Consider the following 21,776-nt stretch of genomic DNA (forward strand, 5'->3'; position numbering starts at 1 on the left):
GATATGTGAAGCCTTTTCAGACTATAGAATGCCATTATGTTATGAGTTAGATATCCAGATGTTAAGGCGTGTGATTCCTGACTGAAGTCTTTCTTCTGAAAGCAGTACTGTTACTAGAAAGAACAGTAGACTAGCAGTTTAGGAATATGGTTTTCCAAGCCACATTTTCATTCATTAATTTTTTGGCCTTGGGCAAATTAATTAAATTTTCTTTCTTTTCTTTTTTTCACTTAAAATAGCCATTTTGAGAAGACATAGGGAAAGTTTAAGGTGTTCTTCAAATTCACCAAACAAGATGATCTTATTGCTTTTCTTAGTTAACTACTGCCAGCCTACTAATGCCAAATTGGCAGAACAGGGATCAAAATGGACTAGTAGGCCTGCTTATCATTCCAGGTGTTCTTGCTTTTTCCTTTCTTCTATATTTCCATATTAGTATGCTCTTCATCTCTCTAGTTGTTTCTCCATTCTTAGGCTCATGTATTATTTGTGGTTTAAGGATCCTTATTACATACGTGATAGGTCAAGTTATAATACTTGCTATTTTGGGAAGAAGAAATAGAATAGATTCTCATAAACAGTGAAAAGCAAAATAGGAGACTGCCTAGACATTAAGTAGAATGATAATAATTTAATATTATTTTATATTGATATAATTTTGCCTTTTTCCTCTTTGTGTTTATACATTTCTGAAATATGTGATTGTTTCTCAACTCAGATCTTTTCTGCTGCTGTGTGCTGGTGGTAAGCGCTTGTGAGCATGTACATTTATTCTTCTTTCTGAGTAGTGCTTAGTCAAAGACTCCCATTTATATTCTTGTCAGTTATTCATTTATCTCTCTGAGGCTCTGTGATTGTGTCATGACCACTGAAGCTGCTGCTGTCCTGGGAGGGATGCTCAGTTTGCTGAGGTACAAAGGAAAGTTCCCTTCTTTTTCAGTTATTGGATTCCACTCCTTCTGAACTCGAGCCATGTGAGCAGATGGACTCTCTTGGAAATGGAAATAAATGGTTATCTCTTGAAACAGAAGGGATTAGGAATGTACACGTCTTGGATGGTTGAAGCATCCTTCTTTCAGAATTATTAAAGATGCTCCTTGAAAGTAAGAGATTCCCCAATGCTCAACAATCTTAATCTTCATATTAAGTTTTAATCAGTCTTTTAACATTGCCTTACAGGCATGAGTGAATGTTACAAAAGGTCAACCAACTTCATATTCATCTGAAAATATGATTAAACAAAGGCTTTTTTTTTACTTCAGTAAAACACATGAATTAATTTAAAGAAAAGAAGGAAAAAGTCCTCCACAAGCTAATAATAAAAGATAGGTTTTTCCATGTTCAACGTGCTTGGCAAGCAAACATAAGATTATTTTGTTAAACTAATATGTTATCCTTAAATATAACTACTTTAGAATAACACCTAAATGTGAAAATAAAAACTTGTCTTGAATAAAAGCAAAATAGTGAAAATAATTTTATAGTAAATTGATTTTTAAATAACCACTTTAATCAAAATTCCCTTAAATCAAAAAAACTTCCACTTAAAAATAGCATTTTAAGACATTCATAAAGGTGGATTGGTCAGAGATTTATTGATGTTCTTGTCCCTGGTTTTAATTTTTTTAGCTTTCTTCTCAACCATCCAAATAGAATACCTGTATCTTTTCAGATAGCTCAGAACTTTTCTCTCAATTAAGTATGATTCTTATTTTGCTCTATCTAAAAATGCGCCATTAATATTTTTGTGATATAGTTTTTACTAGATAATAATATTTTATTCCATAGACAACTGATGACTGAAAATGATATATCCTGCTATTTATGCTTCTCAGGAGCAGACTGCATAAATAAGATCTATTACTTTCCTTAGAGTTATTAAAGAAAATAAAAAGAATTACGAATATAAACACTGCTTTATCTCAAGGTGGAGACCATCGAGTTGATTACAATTAGAATTTGATGTAAACTAGGCCATGTTGTAAATTTCTTTATTTTCCAGAAAAACAGGCACCATTTACCGCATAAGTATTAGGTCCCAGAGACAGCCTGAGTACTTAATGTAATTATCTTATTTTTTTTTACAAGAATCTTTTGAGGTAGATATACTATTAACATTTTATAATAAGAAAACTGGGACTTCGTGAAGTTAATTAACTATTAGGTTATCATATAGCAAGTAAGAGATTGTATGTGGACTACTGGGAGTGATACATAACGGGAATTTATTACACGGATTTGACCTTATGCATTCGTGGAAGCTGGTTCAACAATCTGTGTAAGGATTATGTTTCTGGAGACTGAGGCTAGCAGGGCAGATAGCTGGGAAGAGATGATGGATATAAAGTATGGAAAACAAGGAGAAAGCAGATCCCATCGTCAATACTGGAACCTCTGTCAGCCTCTCAGCTTCACACCTCCAGTTTCGATGATGGGGGTGACATGGAAGGTAATCCAGTGCCCTTTGTCATGGAGCTAAACACACCGGGTCCAGGAGTTTGAGAAGCAAAGGGTAGGAGCTAGGAGAACCTCAGTTCTGGCTACTGTGCTACATGGTAACGTGAGCCAGCAGATAAGTGACAGTGTACATGAGGTACGACAGCACAGGTGTTGCACTGGTGTTTGCACCACCTTGCACTGGTGTTTAGTCAACAAAATATGACCGCCTGAAGCATCCACAAAATAGCTACTGTGACCAAGGCTAACTTGACAATAGAAAGAGAATTGTGAAAATGCAGTCCCAGTTTAGCAATTTAGCCAAGTTGACCCAATACAGCAAACCCACAGTAAATCCATGGCACAGATCTTTTCTGATATCAGCTTCTCTGCAAGGACATATTGTGCCATTTTCTTATGGGTTCTTAACATGATTTTTATTTTTTTAAAATTTATTTTTATTATTTTTTAAAGAATTTATTTATTCATGAGAGACACAGAGACAGAGGCAGAGACACAGGCAGAGGGAGAAGCAGGCTCCATACAAGGAGCCTGATGTGGGACTCGATCCCGGGACTCCAGGATCACGCCCTGGGCCAAAGGTGGATGCTTAACCCTTGGGCCACCAAGGCATCCCTTAACATCATTTTTAGTTTGGTTTTTGCACTGTAACCAACCATGCCCCTAATTTTTCTCACTCATAATACTTGTGTAAATCTACTAATTTAGGAAGTAAAATAAAGCTGAAGATACTTTCACTTAGAAGAATAAATCTCTAAATAATGAAAAATATTATCTTGTTTTGGTAACAAAATGAAAATGATTTAAACTGAAATCACCTCCTCTTGTCATCTTCCATATCTCCTTTGGTTTGGGTCAAGACAGAACCTCAGAACTGTATCTACTCCAAGAAAGACTCACATCCCTACCTTCTCCTAACAGCCAGAACAGTAGCTAGGGACAAATGACCTTATCATTCTCTTCATACTTGCTTTCATCGGTAACTTCATGATGCCCAGGACTACCAAGTCCTTCCTTTTCCCTGGACTCTAATCCTTACAGCACTCTGTAGCATCATTTATGGTGTTTTTTTTTTTTTTTAATGTATCTGTCACCCCTCCATAACTTTAACAGACTCAGTATATCAGTCTTCAGCAATCTTTTCAAACTTTCTTTGAATGGGCACTTCCCTTTCTTGCCATACCAGAAACCTGGCTGTCCCCTGAAGACCCAGAATTCCCTACACAACCTTCAGTGGTGGCTGTCTTTCCTTTCATGCTTGACATTTTACCTGGCATGGAGGTGAGAGAGATCATCTTCTGTTCCACTCAGGAACCTCCAGGCCAATTTCCTTTCCTTCCCTGTAAGTTCCCCAGCTTTGAATTTCACACCATGAGACCAAATCACCACCTGTTCTTCCGTGTTGCAGCCAGACCCAGGCCACTTTTCATTTTTCTTGCAAGGATGCAGCTTTTGCCTTACTGTCGCTTCTCCTGTATTATTCCTGTTGAGTCCCTGGTGATTTCATTATCCACTTTCATTAAACAGGCACGTTTCCAGCCTTTCAGTTCTTTAATTTTTTTTTTTCCTACAATAATCATGTCCTTGGCTCCCCTTTAGAAACTCACTGTGTCATGGTCACAGCTTTTGTCATTACTAATAACTGCAATCACTCCATTCTCTTAATTTTGAGGATCCTGTTCTCAGGATTTTCCCTCTAGTTTGTTCTAGTGTCCTTGCTGCAGTAAGATGTTATCCCTATCAGGACCTACAATGCATTGATCTTCTTCTCTAGTCTATATACAGATCTTCCTTAATTCACAGTGGAGTTACATCCTGATAGATTTAGATTTGATGCAGCTAAGCAGCTAGACATAACAATCTTTAATGCCTCACCAAACCATCTAGATATCTTGGTCAACCAGAAAACTAAAATGCCTTTGTCATGCTATTTCTTTCTTTTTCTTTCTTTCTTTCTTTCTTTCTTTCTTTCTTTCTTTCTTTCTTCTTTTTTTTTAGATATTTATTTATTTATTTATTTATTTATTTATTTATTTATGACACAGAGACAGAGGGGCAGACATAGGCAGAGGGAGAGGCAGGCTTCATGCAGGGAGCTCGAGGTGGGACTCCATCCCAGGACTCCAGGATCACAACCTGGGCTGAAGGCAGACATTCAACCGCTGAGCCACCCGGGGATCCCTGACGTGCTATTTCTACTGGAATGTGAGATCAAAAAGCATAACAATGAACTCCTTCCATTCGGGATATTTCTCAGATGTTATAGCTATGGTGTGAATTTATCAGTATAGTTCTGATGTGAATAGTTACCACCAGTTAAATGCACCTCTGAGTAATTTAAAACATAGAAGCAAGGTACAGGCCATCTTTGCTCTGCCTGAGTATTTGTAGGAGTTGTAATTAACGGTGGCCTCAGTATCCTTGCAACCTGTCCCCAGCTTCATGCATATCTAGACACTATGGTGACATGATACTAATAGTAAGCACTCTTTTCTGCTCTTTCCATCCCAGCTAAGATATTGAATCCTTTGACTTCTCAAATCAGTAGCAGACCTCCCGATTCTGTAAGTACATTATTTTCTATATTAAATTCTTTTTTTTTTTTCTGTTTGAACATACTAACAGAAGTTTGTTTCTTGTACTCAACTTCTACTGACATATGCTCTAAATCTCACTTAGATCTTTAGGAAAGTGACCCTGTCAGTGAGATCTTCATGGGCCACCCCATTTAAAATTTCCCCTCCCTCCACTTTCTCTTTCCATTCTATGGGTTACTTTTGCTTAGCACTTTCCACTTTTTAGTGTACAACATATTTCACATATTTCACCTACTTTTTAAATTGCTGCTTCTCCCCAAGACTTTTTTTTCCCCAATATCTGCTGCATACCCAGTGCCTAGAGCAATGTCTTGTATATTATAGATACTACTCTGAAAACACTTACTACATGAATGAATTGGATCAGTTACTTACGACTCTCTATTTTCCCAGGTGATATCTTGTGTATATGTGCAAACGTGTAAGAATATATATGTACACGCTCTGCTGTTAGGTATATGCATTATGTTTAAAATGCTATGGTTCTTTAAATTTTTTGTGTCATGATGTGAGTAGAATGGCAGTCAGTACTTGAGCATGGTTGCTTGTCTTTTTCAGAGGGTTACAAAGCAGTGCTATGTTTCAGGACTATACTGATAAATTGAAACAATAGCTACAAAATCTGAGAAGTTTCCTGAATGGAAGAAGGAGTTCATTGTTATGCTTTTTGACCTCAGATTCCATTAGAAATAACATGAGAAAGGCATTTTAGTTTTCTAGTTGACCCCAGATATTTGGTTGGTTTGATCAGGCTTTAAAGATTTCTATTTTTAGCTGCTTAGCTGCATTAAATCTAAGTTTCCAGATTTTTGTGAAATACTCTCTGTAGCCTCTTTCTTCACTGGATTCAGCATCAAGTAAAAGAGCAAGAGAGAGGCAGGATCTATAGGCTCACTTGCCTCCCAGCAAACAGGGAAATTAACATTATGAAATGCAGCCTGCCTCCCTCTCATTCTTTATATTCTTCTTGTCTTCAATGGCTGTTTTCAAAGGCCATGAATACTTCCATTGCAGATAATTGGTGCCACCTCCCCCTACCCTCCCAAGAAACACAGACACAAACACACTCAGACATGCATACTCACAGGCCTGCACACAAAAGATACACCCTTCCCCCAGCCACTAAAAATATACAATGAGAAGGAAAATCAATACATGACCTTCCCAAACAGTGGAGACTTGGTGATTTCTATTTCTAGTATCTGATTTTTAACATTAATTCCATATTTGGAGTTAGAAGAGATCAATGGCTCATTTTAGTATTATCAGGCATTGGGAAAGTTGAAAACCTTTTCAGGGATTATTTTGGGGGTAAAGCATCCAAGCGTAGAAATGATTTTCTGTTACACAGTTGGGTTGAGTTGAGGAGTTACTCCTTTCTTTTGCTGTACCAGATCATTGGTCATTTGAATTAAAGCAAGAAATTTAGTTCCCTTTTAGTGGCTTAGTGTTACTATTATTGACTTTCAGCTTCTTCTCTTTACCCTGTCCCCTGCCCAACCCCCCCCCCCCACTTCTGTTTGGCTCTTTAGATATCTTCAGAATTCTTTTATGTAATTTTCAGGAAAATAGATCAAAGTATCTGAGTTAATGAAACTGTCAAAAAATAAGGAAGACTAAGAGATTCTAGAACTGGCTTAATATTATTTTTTGTAGTAGCACATAGTTACTTAAGAACCATGAGCATTAGAGGACTAATTTTCATTTTGTAAGAGTAATTTTATGGTATGACGGCTTTCTTTAAGGTAGGAAAGTATTCAATATTCAGAATAGAGGAATGCTGCCTGTTGAGCGCCCCTCCCTGTCTATACATATACACACATATGCATTTCACTGCATTACCTTCTGTTACCACCAAAAAGCTTAACACATCTGCACTCCTTGATTAGTTTATTAAATCTTTATAGAGTTTACTTCAGTTTAAAAACGGTATTTTCTGTTTAAAAAAGGCAAAGAAAATCAATTTAAAGAATAAAGCACTGTTGTTTATTAGAAATATCTAATTTGCAGTAATAGAAATCCTCCAAATAAAATGACCATAAGCCGAATAAATTATTACTCTTTATGTAATTTTCAAACCATTAGCCCTGAAGAAATCCAGTTAATTAATTAATTAATTAATTAATTAATTAATTAATGTGTCTGTCCATCCATTCATTCATTTATGGTAGGCTTTATTGAGGATCTACTAACTATTCAGGACCATGAAAGGAGTAAAGGATATACAAATAATGAGCCAGTTTTTTTTTTTTTTTCCTGGAGTCACAGTTCAGTGAGAGAGATAGATATTCATTCAACTCCACCACACTTATCATGACATGGTAAGTACAACAACCAAAAGAGATATGGGAACACAGGGAATGGCAATTTAAGTTAAATCAGGGTAGGTTTTATTGTGTATTTAATATTTAATTTGTGTTGTTGCCTTTGTTTAAAATCTCATCTGCTTCAATGAAAATGAAATTTTCCTTTTGGGAATTCTTATTCTTGAGCTCAATTTTCTTTTTCTTTTATAATTGTGTCAAATTACAGCTTTTACTGCAATGTTGCTAATATAATAGAGAAAATTCAAGTTTTTGTCTATTGTCTACTCTTAAAAAGGACTGAAATGAAGCTGAAAGAGTGTTTTTCTGTATATTTGATTTCTTCAGAAAATGTATAGTCAGCTGGTCATGTGTTATGTTACAGCAATGACCACAGTTTCATGACAAGATAATTGTCTCATCAGTTAGAAAAATATTGCTATATTACAATTAAAAAAAAAGAAAAGATTAGGAAAGTATCAGAAAGACATAATTTTAAATAAGCTCTTTGTCATAACCTTCTTAATATGCCCATGCTGCCTGGTAGTGCATTTTGGGGATTTCCATAGAATATATAATTAAAAAGAAATTTCTGAACTATAAGCTATGGTCATGTGTAACATGCTAAGTCATTTTTCAAATATATTATATCCATTTATAATGGTATCATCAAAATATGACAGCTCTCATTGATCCGATATATTTGCTAATATTGAATATTATCAACTTTCACAATTTTCGTCAATATTTCTCATTGGTAAGGCATAGGGAAATCATTTTTAATCAAATCTTAAAGTAGGTAGATGACAACTGCTAACAAAGGATAGGAAATTTCTTTTATATTGGAATTCTTTGAAAATCCTTTTTCACTTTTATTGAAGTAGAGTTGATATACAATGGTACTATTCCTTTTATTTTAATATATGGTCTTTTGGCGAATCTTTCAAGCATATAAGTTAAAAATATTTCAAACTTCATAAACCATCTGAAATTTTTAAATGCTACAATGAATTTGATGCAGAAACTAGAAATGATTTTACTAAGTGCATATTTTATGTCTCTATTATAAATTGAACAAAATAGTGAAAGCATATTAAAAGATTGTAATTTTCATCTTTTTCATATTTTTTATTCATGAGAGACAGAGAGAGCAAGAAGCAGACACATAGGCAGAGGGAGAAGGAGACTCCTCTCAAGGAGCACACTGCAGGACTCGATCCTAGACACCAGTATCACACCCTGAGCCAAAGGCAGACACTCAACCACTGAGCCACCCAGGCATCCCAGAAATGTAATTTTCTAAAAGCTGATTTACAATACTATTCTTTTCTACTTAGATATACCTGCCATAAACTTGTATATAATATGTAAGCATTATAATCCATCTGTTTTTTGTCAGGGCAGAACAATTCGTGTTTATTTTATTGACTACTGAGAAAATTGGATACCTCTGGCTTTCTCTTCTGCTTTAATCAATAGTTGAATTCATAAACATCACATGTTTTATAGAAAATAAAGGATGAAGGTTACACATATATATAACCTTATTATATATATATGTATACACATATATAATATCAAATGTTATTATCTTCAAATGCCATTTCTTTGTATTCCTAATATAAAGCTGTATCTTTGAAGTTATTAATCCTATACACTTTGATAAGAGATTCAGAAAGGAAAAGCTATGTCAGTTTAAACAGGAAAAAAAGCTTCCAACAGCAGAATAGAATGGTCACTATTGCATTTATAAGGAAGTGAAAATCCTCAAAGCCTTTTATGGAAATATCCCATTGCATTCAATATTTCAAAATTTTATCAGTAGAAAATTGTTTGTCCTTTTAATATCTATGTGCATCCAACAAACAAAAGTATTGCCTTTCCATTTATAGATAAATAACAAAGTCTCTACAAAGACTAGGGAATTCTAATATAAAAATATAAGTATCTAAAAATCCAGACTTATATTAAAGTGTCCAGGAAGAAAAAAATAACAAAGATCTGTTTAAGTCACTAAACTCAAACTACTTGTCATTTTCCTAGGACACATTTATTCTCCAGTTTATTGAGGAGGTTCGCTTTCCAAAAAAAAAAAACAATCAGTTGTGCACATTTTTTAATGAGAATATCTTTACCACAAGTAACCTTGAACTGTTTTTTTTAATCTGAGAAACTAAATAACCCTATATACTTTTTAAATGCAAGAATAGGTATTATTATGTCAAAAACAGAATAAGGAATTTTACTATGAATTATTTCATTAAAAAAATTAGCAGTGATTATATTTCTCAAAGGGTCACCAAGTCACAATCATTGTGATCTTTCTCACCAGTGCCAAAACAAAGAGAAGAGCCATATAATTTTCCTGTAATAATATGCCCCTGGAAAGCAGTCCATAAAATTGAAGCCAAAGCAGATTTCTTTTATTAGATTGCTAGATAACTGTATAAGCCTCCGCATTTATAGTTATGGGAAATTTGTCCTATAAAATAAAACAAGCTAAATGGCAGCAGCACAAAAATTTAGGTAATTTTCTTGGCAAAAGTATCATCTAAATTTTATGGTTTATTCTTGGTACACAGATAAATATAACATATAATCTTTTAACATCTAGCTAGTTTCCCCACTGATTGTATCTGCTCAGCTTATGTGATCTCTGCCTTATTCATAAGGCTTTGTTGAGTACCTAATAAGCATTTATTAAAACTTGCATTAATCGTGGTTTTAGACAAAGAAATAAAGATGACTGTGGAGGTTTTTCTTGGTAGTGTTTTCGGTTTTAAAATACTGTCAAAACTTGAAGCCATAAAAAGCCCAGCTGGTTCATACCATCTAGTGTGTGAGCACAAAATATCATTTTATCTAAATAGCCACTGAATATTAAACAAAGCTTGGATTTAATCATTAAATATAAAGCAATTCCTTTAGTTTTGGATTACTCTGTTGTGAAAAAATAGAAGTATAGTACACAAGAATCAGTAAAGGTCAGACATCTTGGAAAATGTTTGGTGCATACTCTCGAATACCAAAGTCCCTTCTCAGACTTCTGTTGATTGACTTGATGGTAAAGTTTTAAAATCATTTGTAGGTTTTGAGGAGCCTGAGTGGCTGAGTTGCTGAAATGTCTTGATTTCAGTTCAGCTCATGATCTCAGCGTTGTGAGCTCCAGCCCTGAGTCGGACCCCATGCCGAGCGTGGAGCCTGCTTAGGATTCTCTTCTCTCTCTCCTACCCCCTCTGTTTATACTCTTTCTCTGCCTTAAAAAAATTTTGTTTTAATAAAATTGTTTGTGGGTTTTTATTTAAATTTCTTCCATCAGACGGAGATAGGATATATTCCCAAAAGGCTGATTTTCCCCACAAAACTAAAAAAAATGTATTATTTTATTTTTTTAATACTATCTATGCATGAAATTTAGAATCTACACTACTCCTCTAGAAATGGTCAGTATAAACAGTATTTTATATAAATGTTTATTGCATGATTAATCCCTATATATGTTATATATATATATGTGTGTGTGTGTGTGTGTGTGTGTGTGTGTGTGTGTAAACAAAACCCTTGAATTTCCAATAATTTCTCACTTAAAATAAAAATTTCAATGCTGAAAAGTCACTACACTCAGGTAGTAAATTTGACATCTGGGCCTGCAATATTATCAATTTTTAATCTTTAAAATTTCTGTGACTTTGAACATTTTTGGCATATGATGAGCCACATAGCTAAATAATGCTACTTGGTTTCTGCAGTAAACAACCATATTTTATTAGTTCATTAAGCTATAACATCTAAGACTATTTTTTTCAAATTCCAAATTTATCATTTACAAGCTTCATGGTCTTAGTCAAATTACTGAACAATCTGTAAACCAGGGCTAGTTCACAGAGGTGCAATGAGCACCATACCTAGTGCCTGACACCTAGTAAGATTTTAATAATGGTATAAATAATACAGTTTTTTTACCCATAGTTAGTAACTGACACCAGAATTGTCTATGAAAGCAAAGTCTTCCTGAAGGAAATATTTTGATGACCCAACTGGATGTTGAAAAACAAGTCCAAAAACAGAATGCAGAAGAAAAGGGCAGAATAAAGCAATTGCTGAATTGCTGTAGAAAACAAAATGCAAAGAATTTAAGGAAGAAAATAAAAGGGAACACAGAACTTTAAAAAAATGGCAGTACCTAGGCACATAATACTAGTAATATACCGGTGATGAAATTGTAATATGTATGGCTGATAATGGCTGAAGGATTTTTTAAGCATAATGATTTTAATATTCAACTAATACATTTAATATGCTAACCGTGATATTCAATTCTAATTTATGTTTTTGAGATTTAACTCATTCCTTCTCTGTAAACCTTCAGTAATAGCTTCCATACAAGCATACATGATGCCTTTGTGTAAGTATGCCTGCTGCTGGTCCTAACCATAAACATCAAGAAAAGCAGAGTGCGATAATGTTGGACAAGGATAATCCTACAGATTGGCAAAAACAGTTCCAGTTTTTTTTGTTGTTGTTTTGGTTTTTTAATCTCTGGAAGCTGAAACTCAGCACCAGGAGAGGCAAAGAAACTTTTACTGGTAGTGAGATGGGGGATGAATTACATCAATCTTCTCCCCTCCAAATTCTCAATTATTGAAGAAATAAATACAAGTGTCAGACAGAAGGAAATTAAAATACTGGCACTGCTTTATATATTGCTTTATATACTTATAGTTGGATTAGCTGAATCAGAGATTTTACCTTGTCTGACGGCCTGAATCCTGCTTCCTACAATGCTTTCCCTTCTGCTTCCAACATAGGCCTCCCCTTTGATGGAACCATTCTTTACCGTAGAAGTTTGCCTTCCTGAGGGCAGAAAAGGGATGTGTCCTGAGGAAAGGACGTTTCCAAAGGGAGAACCTATATGGGGTTTTCTTGATGTGCTTAATCCCTTTTTCCTGATCACACTCTAGCTATGTGGCTTATAATAGATGCAAGGAATAAATTTATTTCTCCCTCTTTAGGAAGAAATGGGAAATTTCCTGAGAAATCTTCTCATGGGAATATGTCATCAAGAGGACCAGCATTCTTCCCAGTATCTCTGATATTTGTTTTCTTAATGCATGAGATTTAACAACCAAAACTCTTGCCACCAGTGGTGTAGCTATCCCACTCAGGGGAGGAGACAGATAGGCTCTCATTTGAACCACTGGAACTTTGTGTTTTCTCTCTGGTTCACTGCTAAGTGTCAAAGAAAATGCCTGTTACCTATGTTTTGCATATTAATGCAGGGAGGAAATTTCCACTATGCAGGAGTAACTGAGTGGGAAAATTTGTGGACTATCTTCCCTAGGGAAGGTGGGAGAGACTAGGGAGGAAACTGGCTAAGAGTGGTTCAGTCCTTCTCTCTTTTTCAGAGGAACATGTGCTCAGAATGCAGCCATTCTCCACTCACTCATGTGACATACTTTCCAAGTGGACAGATGTTTTGTCTTTCATGCCTGGTTCCCCGCTCCACTTCCTTTTGCCTGGTGTCAACCCCCAGAGGTTGACTTGGGAGGAATACATGAAGCAGTCTTTTTTGCTCTGAGTGGATATGGCCAATGGGGGGGTCCTAGTAGATGACTGAATGAAGGCAGAATGTTGGGTTCAACTTGTTTTTGCTCTATCTATCTCCCTGTAGAATGGCTCATCTTCTTCCAAGGTGACCCTCTCTATATGACTCTTTCCTTCTGAGTTTCATAACCGCTTGTGCCCAGAGATAGAAATAGCTCTGATATGACCAGCACATGTTTTTTTGGCATTCCTATGCTCTGCACATACACTTCTAAATAGTTTCTCTTTATCTGAAGGTTTTTATTTTTTTTTTTAGATTTTATTTATTTATTCATGAGAGACACACAGAGAGAGGAAGAGACACAGCCAGAGGGAGAAGCAGGCTCCTTGCAAGAAGCCTGAGATGGGACTTGATTCCAGGATGCCGAGATTATGACCTTAGCCAAAGGCAGAGGCTCAACCACTGACCCATCCAAGTGTCCCAAATAGTTTCTTTATTTGACTTTACTTTCCTCCTGAGATCATGGCTCCCACCTAAAGCAGATATTTGGAGAAGGTAGGTTTTACTCAAAAAATATTAGAAGCCTGATGTTGACTCTAATTTCAATATTCATTCTCTAATTTAATGATGTTCATAATGAAGTTGATAATAGCTCTCCATTTCTCTGATGCTGGTGTTTAATTTTAGAGTTCATTCACAACTCAAAGGGAGTAAAGAGATATATTATTTATATGTCTCTATAAAACTCGAATGTATTGGTGCATGGCCCGTATCCTAGACAAGTGGAGAAATCTTGGCATTTGAGGCACAAAAGAATATGTAGGGTATGAGGTTTCTGCTGTGGCCAGCGCAGAGGCTTTTATTTTCCAGTAAGTAAGATTCAGTCTTCAGTACATTAGTTAATATGATCTTGGCTATTTTTCTTCCTTTGGCAGATTGCAGCAGCTTATATTGAGCTTGTACAGCTGTACGTATTTTTTTAACTGGCATGATCTTCAGTAAGACACCTGGCCTTAGTATGTAGACTACTGTGGTTAACCTTGAACTACACAGAGATATATTTGGCCAAGGGAAGTTTTAGGTCACAGTGAAATCTCGACTCAAAACAGGCAGTGCTTCATTACACAAAGCATCTGGGCAGTGGAAGGCATGATACATTTTCTTCCCTCTCTGTGGGATGCATCTCAGTTCTGCTGTCCATTTCTCTAAAGATCAAAAGAGAGTCTTCAGTGTGGAATACTGAATATTATTAGAACCCTGAATATTATTAGGAACTGGCCTGATATTGCTAAGTGATAGGCCTTAGAAGTTGTTTGACATGGATTTCTCAATCCTCCTTAGCATTTCCTAAAGGTGAAAGATGGGATTCTGGGCTTCTTTAGTCATGTGACCCATCCTCAGGCTGACTGTCCCTTTCCCCTCCACTCTCACACAACCCATGGTCTCACGTTTACTCTCATTTATTAGCAATAGAGTTTAAGGACCACAGTTTGGGACTTTGGACATTCTGGCTGTAGATTTGCTCACAACGCGAATGAACACATTAGAAGGAATAGAAACTTACTAAAAAAAAAATCCTTTTTCTTGGGCTAAGAGTACCATGAATATATCATTAAGCCAAGGCCAAAAATGTACAGTAGTTCCCTTTTACCCATAGTTTCACTTTCTGGTTTCAGCTACCAGAGGTCAACCATAATCTGCAAACAGATGATCCTTCTTCTGACGTATTGTTAGAAGGGCAATAGTAGCCCAATGCTACATTGCAATGCCTATGTCATTCACCTCACTTCGTCACCTCACATAGGCATTTTAACATCTCGCATCATCACAAGAAGGGTCAGTTATAGAACAACAAGATATTTTGAGAGAGGGAGAGAAAGAGAAAGACCAGGTTCACAAAACTCATATTACAGTAGATTGTTATAATTGTTCTATGTTACTATTATTATTAATCTTTTAGCATGCCTCATAAGAAATTAAGCTTTATCGTAGGTATATATGTACTCATAAAAAATGTTATTTATGGGGTTCAATACTATCCAGGGTTTCACACAGCCACTGGAGTCTTGGAATGTATCTCCTGTGGATAAGAGGGAAACACAGTAACCTACAAAGGCTTGAGGCTGCAGGAATCTTCTTGCTCACAGAAGATGGAAGATTTGAATGGTTTAGAACAATATGCTTTGGTTTATTGTCAGAATAAGAGAAAGGGAAAAATAAAGAATTACTGCAAGGAAAAAGATTTATTTTATTTATTTAAGCACATGTTATAATGTTTTATTTATTAAGCACATACCATGCCAGGGCTCTGGACTGATCATGGCAATGAGAGGGTTCCTGTCCTCATAAGCTTAATATTCGACTAAAAAAGACAAATAACTCATACATACTAAAGTAAGTTTAAATGCTTATATACTACAATATCTGATACACTTTATAAGGAAAAATCAAGCAAGAAAAGTTTTGTGCTATTTTAGCACAAGATGATATATTCACTTTAAAAAGACCCCTCTGAGACAGTGGTATTTGAAAAGATATGGATGAAATACAAATTCATTTGAATGAAATGAGGCAGCCAGGCACACAAATACCATTAGGAACATAATTCCTGTGAAAGCAACTGTGAGTGCAAAGGTCCTGAGGCAAGAATACATTTGGTTTGACCAAGTTACAGAAAAAGGCAGCTTGAAACAGGCAATGAATCTGTGGAGTTTTAGCAGATAAAGCTCAAGCTTGACAGCCAAATAAGGCTTTTCTACATAGTCTAATCCCCATATCTGCCTGTCGAGGTCTGCTGCTGCTGTGTGTGTGTGGGGGGGAGATGCTGAGTCCTGCCTCTTCAGGCAGTCCTGTTATTGATCAGTCCCGTGACTGTGTTCACAGTCACAAAGTAAACTTCTGTAAGCCAGAAGGGTCAAAAATGTCAAAGACCCACTCTCACTAAAGTATCCCAAATATTCTATCTTGTTTCAACCTGAAAATGTAATCTCTTAGTTTGTCATTACAGTCTCCAGATGATACTCCCGTATTTCCCCCAAATGTCCTGGTCTTCGCACTAATGGGAAGGAATAATTATAACTCATATCCTCCTCTTCCTTTCTAACTTCTGATCCAATGGAAAACAAATACTGAAGTCTTAGAAGTGAAGAGCAACCTATGTGCTTTGTGGCTGATGAAGCTAAATTGGAGAGAAATCCACTTGACCTGTGGCTACTATCAGTAGGGTGATAAATAAATAAAATTGCTGAGCAGTTTTCCTAACACACTCCTTGAAGTAAATTTACCAGCCCATAGCTGTAGGCCAGTCTCCTGGTGCCGCAAAGCCATACCGCTAGGGTTACATGGAGAAATAGGAAATGTGAGTGTTCTAATCACAGCCCCTTCCTTCCAGAGGTAGAATCCAGAAGAAGCAGAGCCTCTCCCCAACTCCCAGATCTCATTGTGTAAGCTCCTTCTTTATTGGGAAGAAGGGAGTGAACAAGAGGTTAAGGAGGACAAGAAATTGTTCCCTCAGAATTCTTCTAAGAAAATCTAGGGATATGGAAGCTGAGCCCCCATTAATAACTATGCACTATCTTTCAGAAACCCAGAAAAGAATTTGGGAGATATGAAGCTCCTCCTCCCCAGAATGATGTTCATCTCAGTTGCATTTAGATCTCAAAGGGAAGGTACCTCAGGTGGTATCCATTTGGAAAGTCATGTTTCCTTTTTAAGGAACTCTAACACTGGTTAGCTTATGTCAGATTGAATCAAATTAACTTGGACAATTAAAATTATAAATCCAAATTAGTGTTAGGACCATTACATCCCTAACCTACTTCATTATTGCTGGATATCTGTATTTCTCTCAAAAGAAGGCAGGCCGTCATTGTAGATTACAGTAGTCTACCGTAAGCAATAACATCTAATGGACTCATGAAGCACTTATGTGAAAGTAATTGTTCAATAAAATGATAGCTGAATACCAGAGGATCCATACCCTACCCTCAAATGGCCCTATTTTTATTATTAACACTTATTACCACAGGTTTTAAACAGCAGGCTATAATCTGTCACAGGAAGATAAAGCATCACAGCCTCTGCCAAGTGCAAAAATTTATATAAGATGCCTAGACCTAAATGAAGGATACATTTAAATATGGAAGGAAATATATTTCTAAATGCAAATCATTTAGAAATAAAATCATCAGTATGTGCTTACGTGTGTATGTGTGTAATGCTGTAGCAACATGGGGCGCCTTTTGTTTTAAATATTCTGAAATTATGTTTCTAGATTTAAAAAGATTCTTCTCCCATCCGATAAAAATTATCTTAAATTAGAACAGAAGCAGATGTAATGGGATAGATTTCCTCTCTAAAACTGCTGACAGGGGAAATTAATCTCAAAGGTTTCTTTCTGTCTCCCTTTATAGGGAACTGCATATAATTATCTGCAACGAAATGCACACACAGACACGGCGGCCCCCAATGCATGCAGTGCGTGTCACTGAGCAGATTCAGTCCCAGCACCTGTAACACAGCAAACCGTTCACCTGAAGAGGCACACGTCTGGAGTTTCAGGGAGAGTGTAAGCACATCCGAGGGATTTTCAGCTCCCCCAACTCTTCTTACTTTCCCACTTGCCCCCCATCCACTGAAACATCTCATTGCGCAGCTGGAGCAAAACTGTCATAAAGAATGACAGATGATTTTTTTTCCCCTTTAAAGGCAAGCCTGGGCAATTGAGTTTTAGAGGAGATGATCAATGAGAGAGGAGTGTCTGGCAAGCTTATGAGATGTCTGCGAACACCATGCTCTGCTTAATTCAGCACCCCCTCCCTTTTCTGAGCAGTGAACACACACAGAGGTTTGGTTTCTAAGGAATGGCCCTACCTCTGGCATCTATGCTTCTGTTTTAATTGCAGAGCCGCATAATTTTATGCGGAAATTTAGTCTTTATAATTGGTGATAGAGATGATTGCTAATGAGGCAAAACTCAAGTAGAAGCCCCAGATAATTTGCACTGTATAACAGATTCTGCTTCCAAACAGCTGCCTCATTTTGCCCCATTCAAATTACCAATTGTCAGGAGGTGCTTATGGATGTTGTGTACGCGACATGTGTTCACTTCCTAAGCTCTACCCTCTTGATTCTTCCTCTCCCCCTTATTTTAAATAAAAGATGTCAAACATACTGAAAATAATAAAGTAATGAATGCTTATTTACTCTTGCTGTCTTTATTTAACAAAGCAACGTTTTGCCATCTTGCTGAAATCTGTTTTTTTTTTTAAATGCTGCAGATAAAAGTTGAATCCTCCTTTGTATCCTTCATTAGTCCTCTCTGTCTCTCTCCAGATGTAATCATTGCCCTCAAGTGGGAACCATTTCCATTCATACATTTATCTTTGTATTATAGATATTAGACACTCATTATCTAAAAATAACATAGCATTTTATGTTTTTAAATATTTCTTAAATTTTATCACACTATTCATATGTTTTTGTAATTTGCCTTTTTCTTTTAACATTTTTTAAAAATACCCTTGTTGGGATCCCTGGGTGGCGCAGCGGTTTGGCGCCTGCCTTTGGCCCAGGGCGCGATCCTGGAGACCCGGGATCGAATCCCACGTCGGGCTCCCGGTGCATGGAGCCTGCTTCTCCCTCTGCCTGTGTCTCTGCCTCTCTCTCTCTCTCTCTCTCTCTCTCTCTGTGACTATCATAAATAAATTAAAAAAAAAACTAAAAATACTCTTGTTGATTAATGTTGCCCTATTTTTTTAAAAAAAGATTTTGTTTATTTATTCATGGGAGACACACAGAGAGAGGTGCAGAGACATAGGCAGAGGGAGAAGCAGGCTCCCTGAGGGATCCCAGGACCCCAGGATCATGACCTGAGCTGAAGGCAGAGGTTCAACCACTGAGCCACCCAGGTGCCCCTCTAATTCGTTATAATTGCTACCTATCTCACCATATGAATATACAATTATTTGTCCATTTTCTTAATAATAAGTGTTATGATTTTTTCTCTTATAAATTGCGCTGCAATGAAATTTGCACATACCTGCTTTTGCACATGTGCGAGAATTTTTCTAAGATATACAACTGGAGATAGAATTGTTCCATTATAGGTTAGCTGCTTCTTAAAATTTGCTAGAGTGTGAAATTGCTCTCCAAAATCGTGCTAGCTTGCCGTCCTATCAAAGAGTGTGAGAATTTTCCCAAGAAGTTGTATTCTCAGACACCTTACATTTTTGTAATTTATGGGATGAAAATGCTCTTTAAATGGGGTTTGGATTTGCATGACTGATTACTAGTGGAGGTGAGTATTCTTTCCTGTTTATTAGCTCTTCTCTGAATTATCTGGGCATATCATTTATCGTTTTTCAACTAAATTATTTCCCATTCTTCTTTGATTTTAGGAATTCTTCACATATTCTCCATACTATTTTTTTTTTGTCTACAATTGTCTTAGGGAACACTGGGAAGACATAAAAGTAAATTAACCCAAATGAGAATGATATTCACTAGGCCCACCAACCAAATTCAAAATGTCCTTCAAATTTAAAATCAGTATGGCCTTGGCAAATTCAAACCAAAAACTACTCTTTCTGTTATATACATAAGCATATTCTCCACTTTGTTTCCTAAGTTTCTGTTTTTCACCAAATGATTGTTTCTGACAAGATCATTTTTTCAATATACATAAAGCAAAACCTGAGGAGCTAACTTATTTCCATAATCACAAATGAGGCCTGCAGAAGGAAAAAAAAAAAAAAAAAAAAAAGAATACCTGTGTCTCCCAAGCTCAAGTGAAAACTCAGATTTCAAAGGTAAGAATTGTAACAAAAATTTAATGCATTAAGGTATGTGTTCTATGTGTATATGTAATTACACATATTATTAGTTTATAGTAAACCAGTAAACTGTCATCTGTATCCAGAAACTGCTATGTAATTTGTGGGTCCCCATGCAAAATAGAAATATAGGACCCCTTGTTCAAAATCAATGAAAGCTTCGATACAGGCATTCCTTGGGGATATCGTGGGTTTAGGTCCAGGTCACTACAATAGAGCGAATATTGCAATAAAGTAAGTCAAATGAATTTTTTGGTTTCCTGGTGCATACAAAGTTATGTTTATACTATGCTATAGTCTACTAAGTGCAATAGCACTATGCCTAAAAAATATCTACACCTTCATTTAACAAATGCTTTGCTGTGAAAAAGAAATGCTGGCCATCATCTGAGTTTTCAGTGAGCCCTAATCTTTTTGCTGGTAGAGCATCTTGCCTCCATGTGGATGGCTGCTCACTGATCAGGGTGGTGGTTGCTGAAAGCTGGGGTGGTTGGGGCAGTTTCTTAAAATAAGATGACAGAGAAGGTGGCTGCACCAACTGGCTCTTCCTTTCATGAATGATTTCTTGTATCCTGTGATGCTGTTTAATAGCATTTTACTCACAGTAGAACTTTTTAAAAAATTAAAGTCAGTCTTCTCAAACCCTGCTGTGGCTTTATCAACTAAATTCATGTAATATTCTGAATCCTTTGTTGTCATTTCAACAGTCCTTACAGTATCTTCACCAGGAGTAGTTTCCATTTCAAGAAACTCTTTTCTCTATTCGTTCATCAGAAGCAATTTCTTACCCATTCAAGTTCATGAGATCAGAGCAATGCAGTCACATCTCCAGGCTCTGCTTCTGATTGTTGTTCTCCTGCCATTTCTACTGCATTTGCAGTCACTTCTTCCACTGAGATCTCGAATGCTTCAAAATCACTCATGATGGTTGAAATTAACTTCTCCCGAATTCCTGTTAATGATATTTTGACATCTTCTCATGAATCACAAATGTTCTTAATGGTATTTAGAATGGTTAATTTTTTTCCTGAAGGTTTTCAATTGGCTCACCCAGAAACACCAGGGGAATCACTATCTATGGTAGCTATAGCCTTATGAAATACATTTTTAAACAGTAAAATTTGAAATTCAGAACTACTTACTCCTTGACCCATGAGCTGCAGAATGGATGCCATGTGAACAGGCATGAAAACAGCATGAATCCCATCCACCTCCATCAGAGCTCTTGGGTGACCAGAGCATTGTAAATGAGCAGTCATATTTTGAGTCCTTGAGTTTGGGTCTGAGCAGTAGGTCCCAGTAGCGGGCTTAAGACATTCTGTAAACCATGTTGTAAACAGATGTCCTGCCATCCAGGCTTTGTTGTTCCACTGATAGAGTCCAGGCAGTATAGATTTAGCATAATTCTTAAAAGCCTTAAGATTTTCAGAATGGTAAATGAGCACTGGCTTCAACTTAAAGTCACCAACTATGTTAGCCTCTAGCAAGAGAGCTGGCCTCTCCTTTGAAGCTGTGAAGCCAGGCATTGACTTCTCCTTTCTAGCCATGAAAGTCCTAGACCGCATCTTCTTCCAATAAAAGGCTCTTTCATCTATACTGAAAATAAATTGTTTAGCATAGCCACTTTCAATATTTTAACTAGATCTTCTGGGTAACTCTCTACAGCTTCTACATCAGCATTTGCTCCTTGACCTTGCATTTTTATGTTATGAAGATGGCTTCTTTTCTTAAACCTCATGAACCAACTGCTGCTAGCTTCCAACTTTTCTTCTATAGCTTCCCCACCTCTCAGCCTTCATAGAATTGAAGACAGTTAGGGCCTTGCTCTGGATTAGGCTTTGGCTGAAGGGAATTTTGTGGCTGCTTTGATCTTTTATCCAGACCACTAAAGCTTTCTCGGTATCAGCAACAAGCTGTTTCATTTTCATATCATCCATGTGCTCACTGGAGTAGCACTTTTAATTTCCTTCAAGAACTTCTCCTTTGCATTCCCGATTTGGCTGTTTGGCCCTAGAGACCTAGCTTTCAGCTTGTCTCAGGT

The 21,776-nt window shown here is 36.6% G+C and overlaps 1 long non-coding RNA gene across 1 annotated transcript in view; it reads left to right on the top strand.

Annotated features, from left to right (window-relative positions):
- LOC129504311 (uncharacterized) overlaps positions 1–17,355 on the top strand; it is a 40,657-nt gene extending 23,302 nt beyond the window's left edge. Inside the window, exons 2-3 of the long non-coding RNA XR_008663332.1 lie at positions 4,969–5,021; positions 17,315–17,355. This is a non-coding gene — a long non-coding RNA (uncharacterized LOC129504311). The remainder of the gene's footprint in view (positions 1–4,968; positions 5,022–17,314) is intronic.
- The last annotated feature ends 4,421 nt before the right edge of the window (positions 17,356–21,776 follow it).

Source organism: Nyctereutes procyonoides, unplaced genomic scaffold (assembly GCF_905146905.1).
Source record: "Nyctereutes procyonoides isolate TBG_1078 unplaced genomic scaffold, NYPRO_anot_genome, whole genome shotgun sequence".
NCBI lineage: Eukaryota > Metazoa > Chordata > Mammalia > Carnivora > Canidae > Nyctereutes > Nyctereutes procyonoides.